The sequence below is a fragment of the Ascaphus truei genome, chromosome 7, assembly GCF_040206685.1.
Source record: "Ascaphus truei isolate aAscTru1 chromosome 7, aAscTru1.hap1, whole genome shotgun sequence".
NCBI lineage: Eukaryota > Metazoa > Chordata > Amphibia > Anura > Ascaphidae > Ascaphus > Ascaphus truei.
This window is the reverse complement of record NC_134489.1, coordinates 111112410-111126796: the sequence shown is the minus strand read 5'-3', so window position 1 is coordinate 111126796 and position 14387 is coordinate 111112410. Positions and strand designations below refer to the sequence as shown.

Below are 14387 nucleotides of genomic sequence, written 5' to 3'. Positions count from 1 at the left end.
ATATATACAAATAAGAAAAAAAAGGGAGAAATTAATATTGCTGTGTTAAATCACCAGAAAATGTTTCCTTGAAAGGTTTCTATTCTTCCATTTCGTGTTTGGCACAGAAATCTAAAGCAGAAAGTGTTTGTATAATCTGCCCTCGGTATGAGAGACGTGTTTGTATAATCTGCCCTCGGTATGAGAGACGTGTTTGTATAATCTGCCCTCGGTATGAGAGACGTGTTTGTATAATCTGCCCTCGGTATGAGAGACGTGTTTGTATAATCTGCCCTCGGTATGAGAGACGTGTTTGTATAATCTGCCCTCGGTATGAGAGACGTGTTTGTATAATCTGCCTTCGGTATGAGAGACGTGTTTGTATAATCTGCACTCGGTATGAGATGTGTTTGTATAATCTGCCCTCGGTATGAGAGACGTGTTTGTATAATCTGCACTCGGTATGAGAGACGTGTTTGTATAATCTGCCCTCGGTATGAGAGACGTGTTTGTATAATCTGCCCTCGGTATGAGAGACGTGTTTGTATAATCTGCCCTCGGTATGAGAGACGTGTTTGTATAATCTGCCCTCGGTATGAGATGTGTTTGTATAATCTGCCCTCGGTATGAGAGACGTGTTTGTATAATTTGCACTCGGTACGAGAGACGTGTTTGTATAATCTGCCCTCGGTATGAGAGACGTGATTGTATAATCTGCCCTCGGTATGAGAGACGTGTTTGTATAATCTGCACTCGGTATGAGAGACGTGTTTGTATAATCTGCCCTCGGTATGAGAGACGTGTTTGTATAATCTGCCCTCGGTATGAGAGACATGTTTGTAAAATCTGCTTCGGTATGAGAGACGTGTTTGTATAATCTGCCCTCGGTATGAGAGACGTGTTTGTATAATATGCCCTCGGTATGAGATGTGTTTGTATAATCTGCCCTCGGTATGAGATGTGTTTGTATAATCTGCCCTCGGTATGAGATGTGTTTGTATAATCTGCCCTCGGTATGAGAGACGTGTTTGTATAATCTGCCCTCGGTATGAGACGTGTTTGTATAATCTGCCCTCGGTATGAGAGACGTGTTTGTATAATCTGCCCTCGGTATGAGAGACGTGTTTGTATAATCTGCCCTCGGTATTAGAGACGTGTTTGTATAATCTGCCCTCGGTATGAGAGATGTGTTTGTATAATCTGCCCTCGGTATGAGAGACGTGTTTGTATAATCTGCACTCGGTATTAGAGACGTGATTGTATAATCTGCCCTCGGTATGAGAGACGTGTTTGTATAATCTGCACTCGGTATGAGAGACGTGTTTGTATAATCGGCCCTCGGTATGAGATGTGTTTGTATAATCTGCCCTTGGCATGAGAGACGTGTTTGTATAATATGCCCTCGGTATGAGAAATGTGTTTGTATAATCTGCACTCGGTATGAGAGACGTGTTTGTATAATCTGCCCTCGGTATGAGAGACGTGTTTGTATAATCTGCACTCGGTATGAGAGACGTGTTTGTATAATCTGCCCTCTGTATAAGAGACGTGTTTGTAAAATCTGCCTTCGGTATGAGAGACGTGTTTGTATAATCTGCCCTCTGTATAAGAGACGTGTTTGTATAATCTGCCTTCGGTATGAGAGACGTGTTTGTATAATCTGCCCTATGTACGAGAGACATGTTTGTATAATCTGCCCTCGGTATGAGAGATGTTTGTATAATCTGCCCTCGGTATGAGAGACGTGTTTGTATAATCTGCCCTCGGTATGAGAGATGTGTTTGTATAATCTGCCCTCGGTATGAGAGATGTGTTTGTATAATCTGCCCTCTGTATAAGAGACGTGTTTGTATAATCTGCCCTCGGTATGAGAGACGTGTTTGTATAATCTGCCCTCGGTATGAGAGACGTGTTTGTATAATCTGCCCTCGGTATGAGAGACGTGTTTGTATAATCTGCCCTCGGTATGAGAGATGTGTTTGTATAATCTGCACTCGGTATGAGAGACGTGTTTGTATAATCTGCCCTCGTTATGAGACGTGTTTGTATAATCTGCCCTCGGTATGAGACGTGTTTGTATAATCTGCCCTCGGTATGAGAGATGTGTTTGTATAATCTGCCCTCGGTATGAGAGACGTGTTTGTATAATCTGCCCTCGGTATGAGAGACGTGTTTGTATAATCTGCACTCGGTATGAGAAATGTGTTTGTATAATCTGCCCTCTGTATAAGAGACGTGTTTGTATAATCTGCCCTCGGTATGAGATGTGTTTGTATAATCTGCCCTCGGTATGAGAGATGTGTTTGTATAATCTGCACTCTGTATAAGAGACGTGTTTGTATAATCTGCCATCTGTTTAAGAGACGTGTTTGTATAATCTGCCTTCGGTATGAGAGACGTGTTTGTATAATCTGCCCTCTGTATGAGAGACGTGTTTGTATAATCTGCCCTCGGTATGAGATGTGTTTGTATAATCTGCCCTCGGTATGAGAGATGTGTTTGTATAATCTGCACTCTGTGGAGGAGACGTGTTTGTATAATCTGCCCTCTGTATAAGAGACGTGTTTGTATAATCTGCCTTCGGTATGAGAGACGTGTTTGTATAATCTGCCCTCTATATGAGAGACGAGTTTGTATAATCTGCCCTCGGTATGAGAGACGTGTTTGTATAATCTGCCCTCGGTATGAGAGACGTGTTTGTATAATCTGCACTCGGTATGAGAAATGTGTTTGTATAATCTGCCCTCGGTATGAGAGACGTGTTTGTATAATCTTACCTCGGTATGAGAGACGTGTTTGTATAATCTGCACTCGGTATGAGAGACGTGTTTGTATAATCTGCCCTCAGTATGAGAGACGTGTTTGTATAATCTGCACTCGGTATGAGAGACGTGTTTGTATAATCTGTCCTCGGTATGAGAGACGTGTTTGTATAATCTGCCCTCTGTATAAGAGACGTGTTTGTATAATCTGCCCTCTGTATAAGAGACGTGTTTGTATAATCTGCCCTCGGTATGAGAGATGTGTTTGTATAATCTGCCCTCGGTATGAGAGACATGTTTGTATAATCTGCACTCGGTACGAGAGATGTGTTTGTATAATCTGCCCTCGGTATGAGAAATGTGTTTGTATAATCTGCCCTCGGTATGAGAGATGTGTTTGTATAATCTGCACTCTGTATGAGAGATGTTTGTATAATCTGCACTCGGTATGAGAGACATGTTTGTATAATCTGCACTCTGTATGAGAGATGTGTTTGTATAATCTGCCCTCGGTATGAGAGATGTGTTTGTATAATCTGCCCTCGTTATGAGACGTGTTTGTATAATCTGCACTCGGTATGAGAGATGTTTGTATAATCTGCACTCGGTATGAGAGACGTGTATGTATAATCTGCACTCGGTATGAGAGACGTGTTTGTATAATCTGCACTCTGTATGAGAGACGTGTTTGTAAAATCTGCCCTCGGTATGAGAGACGTGTTTGTATAATCTGCACTCGGTATGAGAGACGTGTTTGTATAATCTGCACTCGGTATGAGAGACGTGTTTGTATAATCTGCACTCGGTATGAGAGATGTGTTTGTATAATCTGCCCTCGGTATGAGAGATGTTTGTATAATCTGCACTCGGTATGAGAGACGTGTTTGTATAATCTGCCCTCGGTATGTGAGACGTGTTTGTATAATCTGCCCTCGGTATGAGAGACGTGTTTGTATAATCTGCACTCGGTATGAGAAATGTGTTTGTATAATCTGCCCTCGGTATTAGAGACGTGTTTGTATAATCTGCCCTCGGTATGAGAGACGTGTTTGTATAATCTGCCCTCGGTATGAGAGACGTGTTTGTATAATCTGCCCTCGGTATGAGAGACGTGTTTGTATAATCTGCCCTCTGTATAAGAGACGTGTTTATATAATCTGCCCTCTGTATAAAAGACGTGTTTGTATAATCTGCCCTCGGTATGAGAGATGTGTTTGTATAATCTGCACTCGTTACGAGAGATGTGTTTGTATAATCTGCCCTCGGTATGAGAAATGTGTTTGTATAATCTGCCCTCGGTATGAGAGACGTGTTTGTATAATCTGCACTCGGTATGAGACTTGTTTGTATAATCTGCACTCGGTACGAGAGATGTGTTTGTATAATCTGCACTCTGTATAAGAGACGTGTTTGTATAATCTGCCCTCGGTATGAGAGATGTTTGTATAATCTGCACTCGGTATGAAAGACATGTTTGTATAATCTGCACCCTGTATGAGAGATGTGTTTGTATAATCTGCCCTCGTTATGAGACGTGTTTGTATAATCTGCCCTCGTTATGAGAGATGTTTGTATAATCTGCACTCGGTATGAGAGACGTGTTTGTATAATCTGCACTCGGTATGAGAGACATGTTTGTATAATCTGCACTCGGTACGAGAGATGTTTGTATAATCTGCACTCGGTATGAGAGACATGTTTGTATAATCTGCCCTCGGTATGAGAGATGTTTGTATAATCTGCACTCGGTATGAGAGACATGTTTGTATAATCTGCCCTCGGTATGAGAGGCGTGTTTGTATAATCTGCACTCTGTATGAGAGACGTGTTTGTATAATCTGCACTCTGTATGAGAGACGTGTTTGTATAATCTGCCCTCGGTATGAGAGATGTGTTTGTATAATCTGCCCTCGGTATGAGACTTGTTTGTATAATCTGCACTCGGTATGAGAGACATGTTTGTATAATCTGCCCTCGGTATGAGAGGCGTGTTTGTATAATCTGCACTCTGTATGAGAGACGTGTTTGTATAATCTGCCCTCGGTATGAGAGATGTGTTTGTATAATCTGCCCTCGGTATGAGAGATGTTTGTATAATCTGCACTCGGTATGAGAGACATGTTTGTATAATCTGCACTCTGTATGAGAGGCGTGTTTGTATAATCTGCACTCGGTAGGAGAGACATGTTTGTATAATCTGCCCTCGGTATGAGACTTGTTTGTATAATCTGCACTCGGTACGAGAGATGTGTTTGTATAATCTGCCCTCGGTATGAGAGATTTTTGTATAATCTGCACTCGGTATGAGAGACATGTTTGTATAATCTGCCCTCGGTATGAGAGATGTGTTTGTATAATCTGCCCTCGGTATGAGACGCGTTTCTATAATCTGCACTCTGTACGAGAGACGTGTTTGTATAATCTGCACTCGGTATGAGACATGTTTGTATAATCTGCACTCGGTATGAGAGACGTGTTTGTATAATCTGCACTCGGTATGAGAGACGTGTTTGTATAATCTGCCCTCGTTATGAGACGTGTTTGTATAATCTGCCCTCGGTATGAGACGTGTTTGTATAATCTGCACTCGGTATGAGAGACGTGTTTGTATAATCTGCCCTCGGTATGAGAGACGTGTTTGTATAATCTGCACTCAGTATGAGAGACGTGTTTGTATAATCTGCCCTCGGTATGAGAGACGTGTTTGTATAATCTGCACTCGGTATGAGAGACGTGTTTGTATAATCTGCCCTCGGTATGAGAGACGTGTTTGTATAATATGCCCTCGGTATGAGAGATGTGTTTGTATAATCTGCCCTCGGTATGAGAGACGTGTTTGTATAATCTGCACTCTGTATGAGAGATGTGTTTGTATAATCTGCCCTCTGTATAAGAGACGTGTTTGTATAATCTGCACTCGGTATGAGACGTGTTTGTATAATCTGCACTCGGTATGAGAGACGTGTTTGTATAATCTGCCCTCGGTGTGAGAGATGTGTTTGTATAATCTGCCCTCTGTATAAGAGACGTGTTTGTATAATCTGCACTCTGTATGAGAGACGTGTTTGTATAATCTGCCCTCTGTATGAGAGACGTGTTTGTATAATCTGCCCTCGGTATGAGAGACGTGTTTGTATAATCTGCCCTCGGTATGAGAGATGTTTGTATAATCTGCACTCGGTATGAGAGATGTGTTTGTATAATCTGCCCTCGGTATGAGAGACGTGTTTGTATAATCTGCCCTCGTTATGAGACGTGTTTGTATAATCTGCGCTCGGTATGAGACGTGTTTGTATAATCTGCCCTCGTATGAGAGATGTGTTTGTATAATCTGCCCTCGGAATGAGAGACGTGTTTGTATAATCTGCACTCGGTATTAGAGACGTGTTTGTATAATCTGCCCTCGGTATGAGAGACGTGTTTGTATAATCTGCACTCGGTATGATTGACGTGTTTGTATAATCTGCCCTCGGTATGAGAGACGTGTTTGTATAATATGCCCTCGGTATGAGATATGTGTTTGTATAATCTGCCCTCGGTATGAGAGACGTGTTTGTATAATCTGCACTCTGTATGAGAGATGTGTTTGTATAATCTGCCCTCTGTATAAGAGACGTGTTTGTATAATCTGCACTCGGTATGAGATGTGTTTGTATAATCTGCACTCGGTATGAGAGATGTGTTTGTATAATCTGCCATCGGTATGAGAGACGTGTTTGTATAATCTGCCTTCGGTATGAGAGACGTGTTTGTATAATCTGCCCTCTGTATGAGAGACGTGTTTGTATAATCTGCCCTCGGTATGAGAGACGTGTTTGTATAATCTGCCCTCGGTATGAGAGATGTTTGTATAATCTGCACTCGGTATGAGAGACATGTTTGTATAATCTGCACTCGGTATAAGAGGCGTGTTTGTATAATCTGCACTCTGTATGAGAGACGTGTTTGTTTAATCTGCCCTCGGTATGAGAGACGTGTTTGTATAATCTGCCCTCGGTATGAGAGACGTGTTTGTATAATCTACCCTCGGTATGTGAGACGTGTTTGTATCATCTGCCCTCGGTATGAGAGACGTGTTTGTATAATCTGCACTCGGTATGAGAAATGTGTTTGTATAATCTGCACTCTGTATAAGAGACGTGTTTGTATAATCTGCCATCGGTATGAGAGATGTTTGTATAATCTGCACTCGGTATGAGAGATGTGTTTGTATAATCTGCCCTCGTTATAACACGTGTTTGTATAATCTGCCCTCGTTATGAGAGATGTTTGTATAATCTGCACTCGGTATGAGAGACGTGTTTGTATAATCTGCACTCGGTATGAGAGACATGTTTGTATAATCTGCACTCGGTACGAGAGATGTTTGTATAATCTGCACTCGGTATGAGGGACATATTTGTATAATCTGCCCTCGGTATGAGAGATGTTTGTATAATCTGCACTCGGTATGAGAGACATGTTTGTATAATCTGCCCTCGGTATGAGAGGCGTGTTTGTATAATCTGCACTCTGTATGAGAGACGTGTTTGTATAATCTGCACTCGGTATGAGAGATGTGTTTGTATAATCTGCCCTCGGTATGAGAGACGTGTTTGTATAATCTGCCCTCGGTATGAGACTTGTTTGTATAATCTGCACTCGGTATGAGAGACATGTTTGTATAATCTGCCCTCTGTATGAGATGTGATTGTATAATCTGCACTCTGTATGAGAGACGTGTTTGTATAATCTGCCCTCGTTATAAAACGTGTTTGTATAATCTGCCCTCGTTATGAGAGATGTTTGTATAATCTGCACTCGGTATGAGAGACGTGTTTGTATAATCTGCACTCGGTATGAGAGACGTGTTTGTATAATCTGCACTCGGTACGAGAGATGTTTGTATAATCTGCACTCGGTATGAGAGACGTGTTTGTATAATCTGCCCTCGGTATGAGACTTGTTTGTATAATCTGCACTCGGTATGAGAGACATGTTTGTATAATCTGCCCTCGATATGAGAGGCGTGTTTGTATAATCTGCACTCTGTATGAGAGACGTGTTTGTATAATCTGCCCTCGGTATGAGAGATGTGTTTGTATAATCTGCCCTCGGTATGAGAGATGTTTGTATAATCTGCACTCGGTATGAGAGACAAGTTTGTATAATCTGCACTCTGTATGAGAGGCGTGTTTGTATAATCTGCCCTCGGTATGAGACTTGTTTGTATAATCTGCACTCGGTACGAGAGATGTGTTTGTATAATCTGCCCTCGGTATGAGAGATTTTTGTATAATCTGCACTCGGTATGAGAGACATGTTTGTATAATCTGCCCTCGGTATGAGAGATGTGTTTGTATAATCTGCCCTCGGTATGAGACGCGTTTCTATAATCTGCACTCTGTACGAGAGACGTGTTTGTATAATCTGCACTCGGTATGAGACGTGTTTGTATAATCTGCACTCTGTATGAGAGATGTGTTTGTATAATCTGCCCTCGGTATGAGAGACGTGTTTGTATAATCTGCCCTCGTTATGAGACGTGTTTGTATAATCTGCGCTCGGTATGAGACGTGTTTGTATAATCTGCCCTCGGTATGAGAGATGTGTTTGTATAATCTGCCCTCGGAATGAGAGACGTGTTTGTATAATCTGCACTCGGTATGAGAGACGTGTTTGTATAATCTGCCCTCGGTATGAGAGACGTGTTTGTATAATATGCCCTCGGTATGAGAGATGTGTTTGTATAATCTGCCCTCGGTATGAGAGATGTGTTTGTATAATCTGCCCTCTGTATAAGAGACGTGTTTGTATAATCTGCCCTCGGTATGAGAGACGTGTTTGTATAATCTGCCCTCGGTATGAGAGACGTGTTTGTATAATCTGCCCTCGGTATGAGAGACGTGTTTGTATAATCTGCCCTCGGTATGAGAGACGTGTTTGTATAATCTGCCCTCGGTATGAGAGACGTGTTTGTATAATCTGCACTCGGTATGAGAAATGTGTTTGTATAATCTGCCCTCGGTATTAGAGACGTGTTTGTATAATCTGCCCTCGGTATGAGAAGTGTTTGTATAATCTGCCCTCGGTATGAGAGACGTGTTTGTATAATCTGCACTCGGTATGAGAGACGTGTTTGTATAATCTGCCCTCGGTATGAGAAGTGTTTGTATAATCTGCCCTCGGTATGAGAGACGTGTTTGTATAATCTGCACTCGGTATGAGAGACGTGTTTGTATAATCTGCCCTCGGTATGAGAGACGTGTTTGTATAATCTGCCCTCTGTATAAGAGACGTGTTTGTATAATCTGCCCTCTGTATGAGAGACGTGTTTGTATAATCTGCCCTCTGTATAAGAGACGTGTTTGTATAATCTGCCCTCGGTATGAGAAATGTGTTTGTATAATCTGCCCTCGGTATGAGAGACGTGTTTGTATAATCTGCACTCGGTACGAGAGATGTGTTTGTATAATCTGCCCTCGGTATGAGAAATGTGTTTGTATAATCTGCCCTCGGTATGAGAGACATGTTTGTATAATCTGCACTCGGTATGAGAGACATGTTTGTATAATCTGCACTCGGTATGAGAGATGTGTTTGTATAATCTGCCCTCGGTATGAGAGATGTGTTTGTATAATCTGCACTCGGTATGAGAGATGTGTTTGTATAGTCTGCCCTCGGTATGAGAGATGTGTTTCTATAATCTGCACTCTGTACGAGAGACGTGTTTGTATAATCTGCACTCGGTATTAGACATGTTTGTATAATCTGCACTCTGTATGAGAGACGTGTTTGTATAATCTGCCCTCGTTATGAGACGTGTTTGTATAATCTGCACTCGGTATGAGAGTTGTTTGTATAATCTGTACTCGGTATGAGAGACGTGTTTGTATAATCTGCACTCTGTATGAGAGACGTGTTTGTATAATCTGCCCTCGGTATGAGAGACGTGTTTGTATAATCTGCCCTCGGTATGAGACTTGTTTGTATAATCTGCACTCGGTACGAGAGATGTGTTTGTATAATCTGCACTCGGTATGAGAGACATGTTTGTATAATCTGCACTCTGTATGAGAGATGTGTTTGTATAATCTGCCCTCGGTATGAGACGTGTTTCTATAATCTGCACTCTGTACGAGAGACGTGTTTGTATAATCTGCACTCTGTATGAGAGATGTGTTTGTATAATCTGCCCTCGGTATGAGAGACGTGTTTGTATAATCTGCCCTCGTTATGAGACTTGTTTGTATAATCTGCGCTCGGTATGAGACGTGTTTGTATAATCTGCCCTCGGTATGAGAGATGTGTTTGTATAATCTGCCCTCGGTATGAGAGACGTGTTTGTATAATCTGCACTCGGTATGAGACGTGTTTGTATAATCTGCCCTCGGTACGAGAGACGTGTTTGTATAATCTGCCCTCGGTATGAGAGACGTGTTTGTATAATCTGCACTCGGTATGAGATGTGTTTGTATAATCTGCCGTCGGTATGAGAGATGTGTTTGTATAATCTGCCCTCGGTACGAGAGACGTGTTTGTATAATCTGCCCTCGGTATGAGAGACGTGTTTGGATTATATGCCCTCGGTATGAGAGACGTGTTTGTATAATCTGCCCTCGGTATGAGAGATGTGTTTGTATAATCTGCCCTCGGTATGAGAGACGTGTTTGTATAATATGCCCTCGGTATGAGAGATGTGATTGTATAATCTGCACTCGGTAGGAGAGATGTGTTTGTATAATCTGCACTCGGTACGAGAGATGTGTTTGTATAATCTGCCCTCGGTATGAGAAATGTGTTTGTATAATCTGCCCTCGGTATGAGAGACATGTTTGTATAATCTGCACTCGGTATGAGAGACATGTTTGTATAATCTGCACTCGGTAGGAGAGATGTGTTTGTATAATCTGCCCTCGGTATGAGAGATGTGTTTGTATAATCTGCACTCGGTATGAGAGATGTGTTTGTATAATCTGCCCTCGGTATGAGAGATGTGTTTCTATAATCTGCACTCTGTATGAGAGACGTGTTTGTATAATCTGCACTCGGTATGAGACATGTTTGTATAATCTGCACTCTGTATGAGAGACGTGTTTGTATAATCTGCCCTCGTTATGAGACGTGTTTGTATAATCTGCACTCGGTATGAGAGTTGTTTGTATAATCTGTACTCGGTATGAGAGACGTGTTTGTATAATCTGCACTCTGTATGAGAGACGTGTTTGTATAATCTGCCCTCGGTATGAGAGACGTGTTTGTATAATCTGCCCTCGGTATGAGACTTGTTTGTATAATCTGCACTCGGTACGAGAGATGTGTTTGTATAATCTGCCCTCGGTATGAGAGATGTTTGTATAATCTGCACTCGGTATGAGAGACATGTTTGTATAATCTGCACTCTGTATGAGAGATGTGTTTGTATAATCTGCCCTCGGTATGAGACGTGTTTCTATAATCTGCACTCTGTACGAGAGACGTGTTTGTATAATCTGCACTCGGTATGAGACGTGTTTGTATAATCTGCACTCTGTATGAGAGATGTGTTTGTATAATCTGCCCTCGGTATGAGAGACGTGTTTGTATAATCTGCCCTCGTTATGAGACGTGTTTGTATAATCTGCGCTCGGTATGAGACGTGTTTGTATAATCTGCCCTCGGTATGAGAGATGTGTTTGTATAATCTGCCCTCGGTATGAGAGACATGTTTGTATAATCTGCACTCGGTATGAGAGACGTGTTTGTATAATCTGCCCTCGGTACGAGAGACGTGTTTGTATAATCTGCCCTCGGTATGAGAGACGTGTTTGTATAATCTGCACTCGGTATGAGATGTGTTTGTATAATCTGCCCTCGGTATGAGAGATGTGTTTGTATAATCTGCCCTCGGTACGAGAGACGTGTTTGTATAATCTGCCCTCGGTATGAGAGACGTGTTTGTATAATATGACCTCGGTATGAGAGACGTGTTTGTATAATCTGCCCTCGGTATGAGAGATGTGTTTGTATAATCTGCCCTCGGTATGAGAGACGTGTTTGTATAATATGCCCTCGGTATGAGAGATGTGTTTGTATAATCTGCACTCGGTAGGAGAGATGTGTTTGTATAATCTGCCCTCGGTATGAGAGACGTGTTTGTATAATCTGCACTCTGTATGAGAGATGTGTTTGTATAATCTGCACTCTGTATGAGAGATGTGTTTGTATAATCTGCCCTCGGTATGAGAGACGTGTTTGTATAATCTGCCCTCGGTATGAGAGACGTGTTTGTATAATCTGCACTCGGTATGAGAGACGTGTTTGTATAATCTGCCCTCGGTATGAGAGACGTGTTTGTATAATCTGCCCTCGGTATGAGAGATGTGTTTGTATAATCTGCCATCGTATGAGAGACGTGTTTGTATAATCTGCCCTCGGTATGAGAGACGTGTTTGTATAATCTGCACTCGGTACGAGAGATGTGTTTGTATAATCTGCCCTCGGTATGAGAGACGAGTTTGTATAATCTGCACTCGGTACGAGAGACGAGTTTGTATAATCTGCACTCGGTACGAGAGACGTGTTTGTATAATCTGCACTCGGTACGAGAGATGTTTGTATAATCTGCACTCGGTATGAGAGACGTGTTTGTATAATCTGCCCTCGGTACGAGAGATGTGCTTGTATAATCTGCCCTCGGTACGAGAGACGTGTTTGTATAATCTGCCCTCGGTATGAGAGACGTGTTTGTATAATCTGCACTCGGTATGAGACGTGTTTGTATAATCTGCCCTCGGTACGAGAGACGTGTTTGTATAATCTGCCCTCGGTACGAGAGACGTGTTTGTATAATCTGCCCTCGGTACGAGAGACGTGTTTGTATAATCTGCCCTCGGTACGAGAGACGTGTTTGTATAATCTGCCCTCGGTACGAGAGACGTGTTTGTATAATCTGCCCTCGGTACGAGAGACGTGTTTGTTTAATCTGCCCTCGGTACGAGAGACGTGTTTGTATAATCTGCCCTCGGTACGAGAGACGTGTTTGTATAATCTGCCCTCGGTACGAGAGACGTGTTTGTATAATCTGCCCTCGGTACGAGAGACGTGTTTGTATAATCTGCCCTCGGTACGAGAGACGTGTTTGTATAATCTGCCCTCGGTACGAGAGACGTGTTTGTATAATCTGCCCTCGGTACGAGAGACGTGTTTGTATAATCTGCCCTCGGTACGAGAGACGTGTTTGTATAATCTGCCCTCGGTATGAGAGACGTGTTTGTATAATCTGCCCTCGGTATGAGAGACGTGTTTGTATAATCTGCACTCGGTACGAGAGACGTGTTTGTATAATCTGCCCTCGGTATGAGAGACGTGTTTGTATAATCTGCCCTCGGTATGAGAGACGCGTTTGTATAATCTGCCCTCGGTATGAGAGACGTGTTTGTATAATCTGCCGTCGGTATGAGAGACGTGTTTGTATAATCTGCCCTCGGTACGAGAGACGTGTTTGTATAATCTGCACTCGGTATGAGAGACGTGTTTGTATAATCTGCCCTCGGTATGAGAGACGTGTTTGTATAATCTGCCCTCGGTATGAGAGACGTGTTTGTATAATCTGCCCTCGGTACGAGAGACGTGTTTGTATAATCTGCCCTCGGTACGAGAGACGTGTTTGTATAATCTGCCCTCGGTACGAGAGACGTGTTTGTATAATCTGCCCTCGGTACGAGAGACGTGTTTGTATAATCTGCCCTCGGTATTAGAGATGTGTTTGTATAATCTGCCCTCGGTACGAGAGACGTGTTTGTATAATCTGCCCTCGGTACGAGAGACGTGTTTGTATAATCTGCCCTCGGTACGAGAGACGTGTTTGTATAATCTGCCCTCGGTACGAGAGATGTGTTTGTATAATCTGCCCTCGGTACGAGAGACGTGTTTGTATAATCTGCCCTCGGTACGAGAGACGTGATTGTATAATCTGCCCTCGGTATGAGAGATGTGTTTGTATAATCTGCCCTCGGTACGAGAGACGTGTTTGTATAATCTGCCCTCGGTACGAGAGACGTGTTTGTATAATCTGCCCTCGGTATGAGAGACGTGTTTGTATAATCTGCCTTCGGTATGAGAGACGTGTTTGTATAATCTGCCCTCGGTATGAGAGACGTGTTTGTATAATCTGCACTCGGTATGAGAGACGTGTTTGTATAATCTGCCCTCGGTACGAGAGACGTGTTTGTATAATCTGCCCTCGGTACGAGAGACGTGTTTGTATAATCTGCCCTGGGTACGAGAGACGTGTTTGTATAATCTGCCCTCGGTACGAGAGACGTGTTTGTATAATCTGCCCTCGGTACGAGAGACGTGTTTGTATAATCTGCCCTCGGTACGAGAGACGTGTTTGTATAATCTGCCCTGGGTACGAGAGACGTGTTTGTATAATCTGCCCTCGGTACGAGAGACGTGTTTGTATAATCTGCCCTCGGTACGAGAGACGTGTTTGTATAATCTGCCCTCGGTATTAGAGACGTGTTTGTATAATCTGCCCTCGGTATGAGAGACGTGATTGTATAATCTGCCCTCGGTACGAGAGACGTGTTTGTATAATCTGCCCTCGGTACGAGAGACGTGTTTGTATAATCTGCCCTCGGTACGAGAGATGTGTTTGTATAATCTGCCCTCGGTACGAGAGAC

The 14387-nt window shown here is 42.7% G+C and overlaps 1 protein-coding gene across 1 annotated transcript in view; it reads left to right on the top strand.

Annotated features, from left to right (window-relative positions):
• Positions 1-14387, top strand: part of MUC13 (mucin 13, cell surface associated) — a 74151-nt gene that overhangs the window by 14404 nt on the left and 45360 nt on the right. The window lies entirely within an intron of this gene.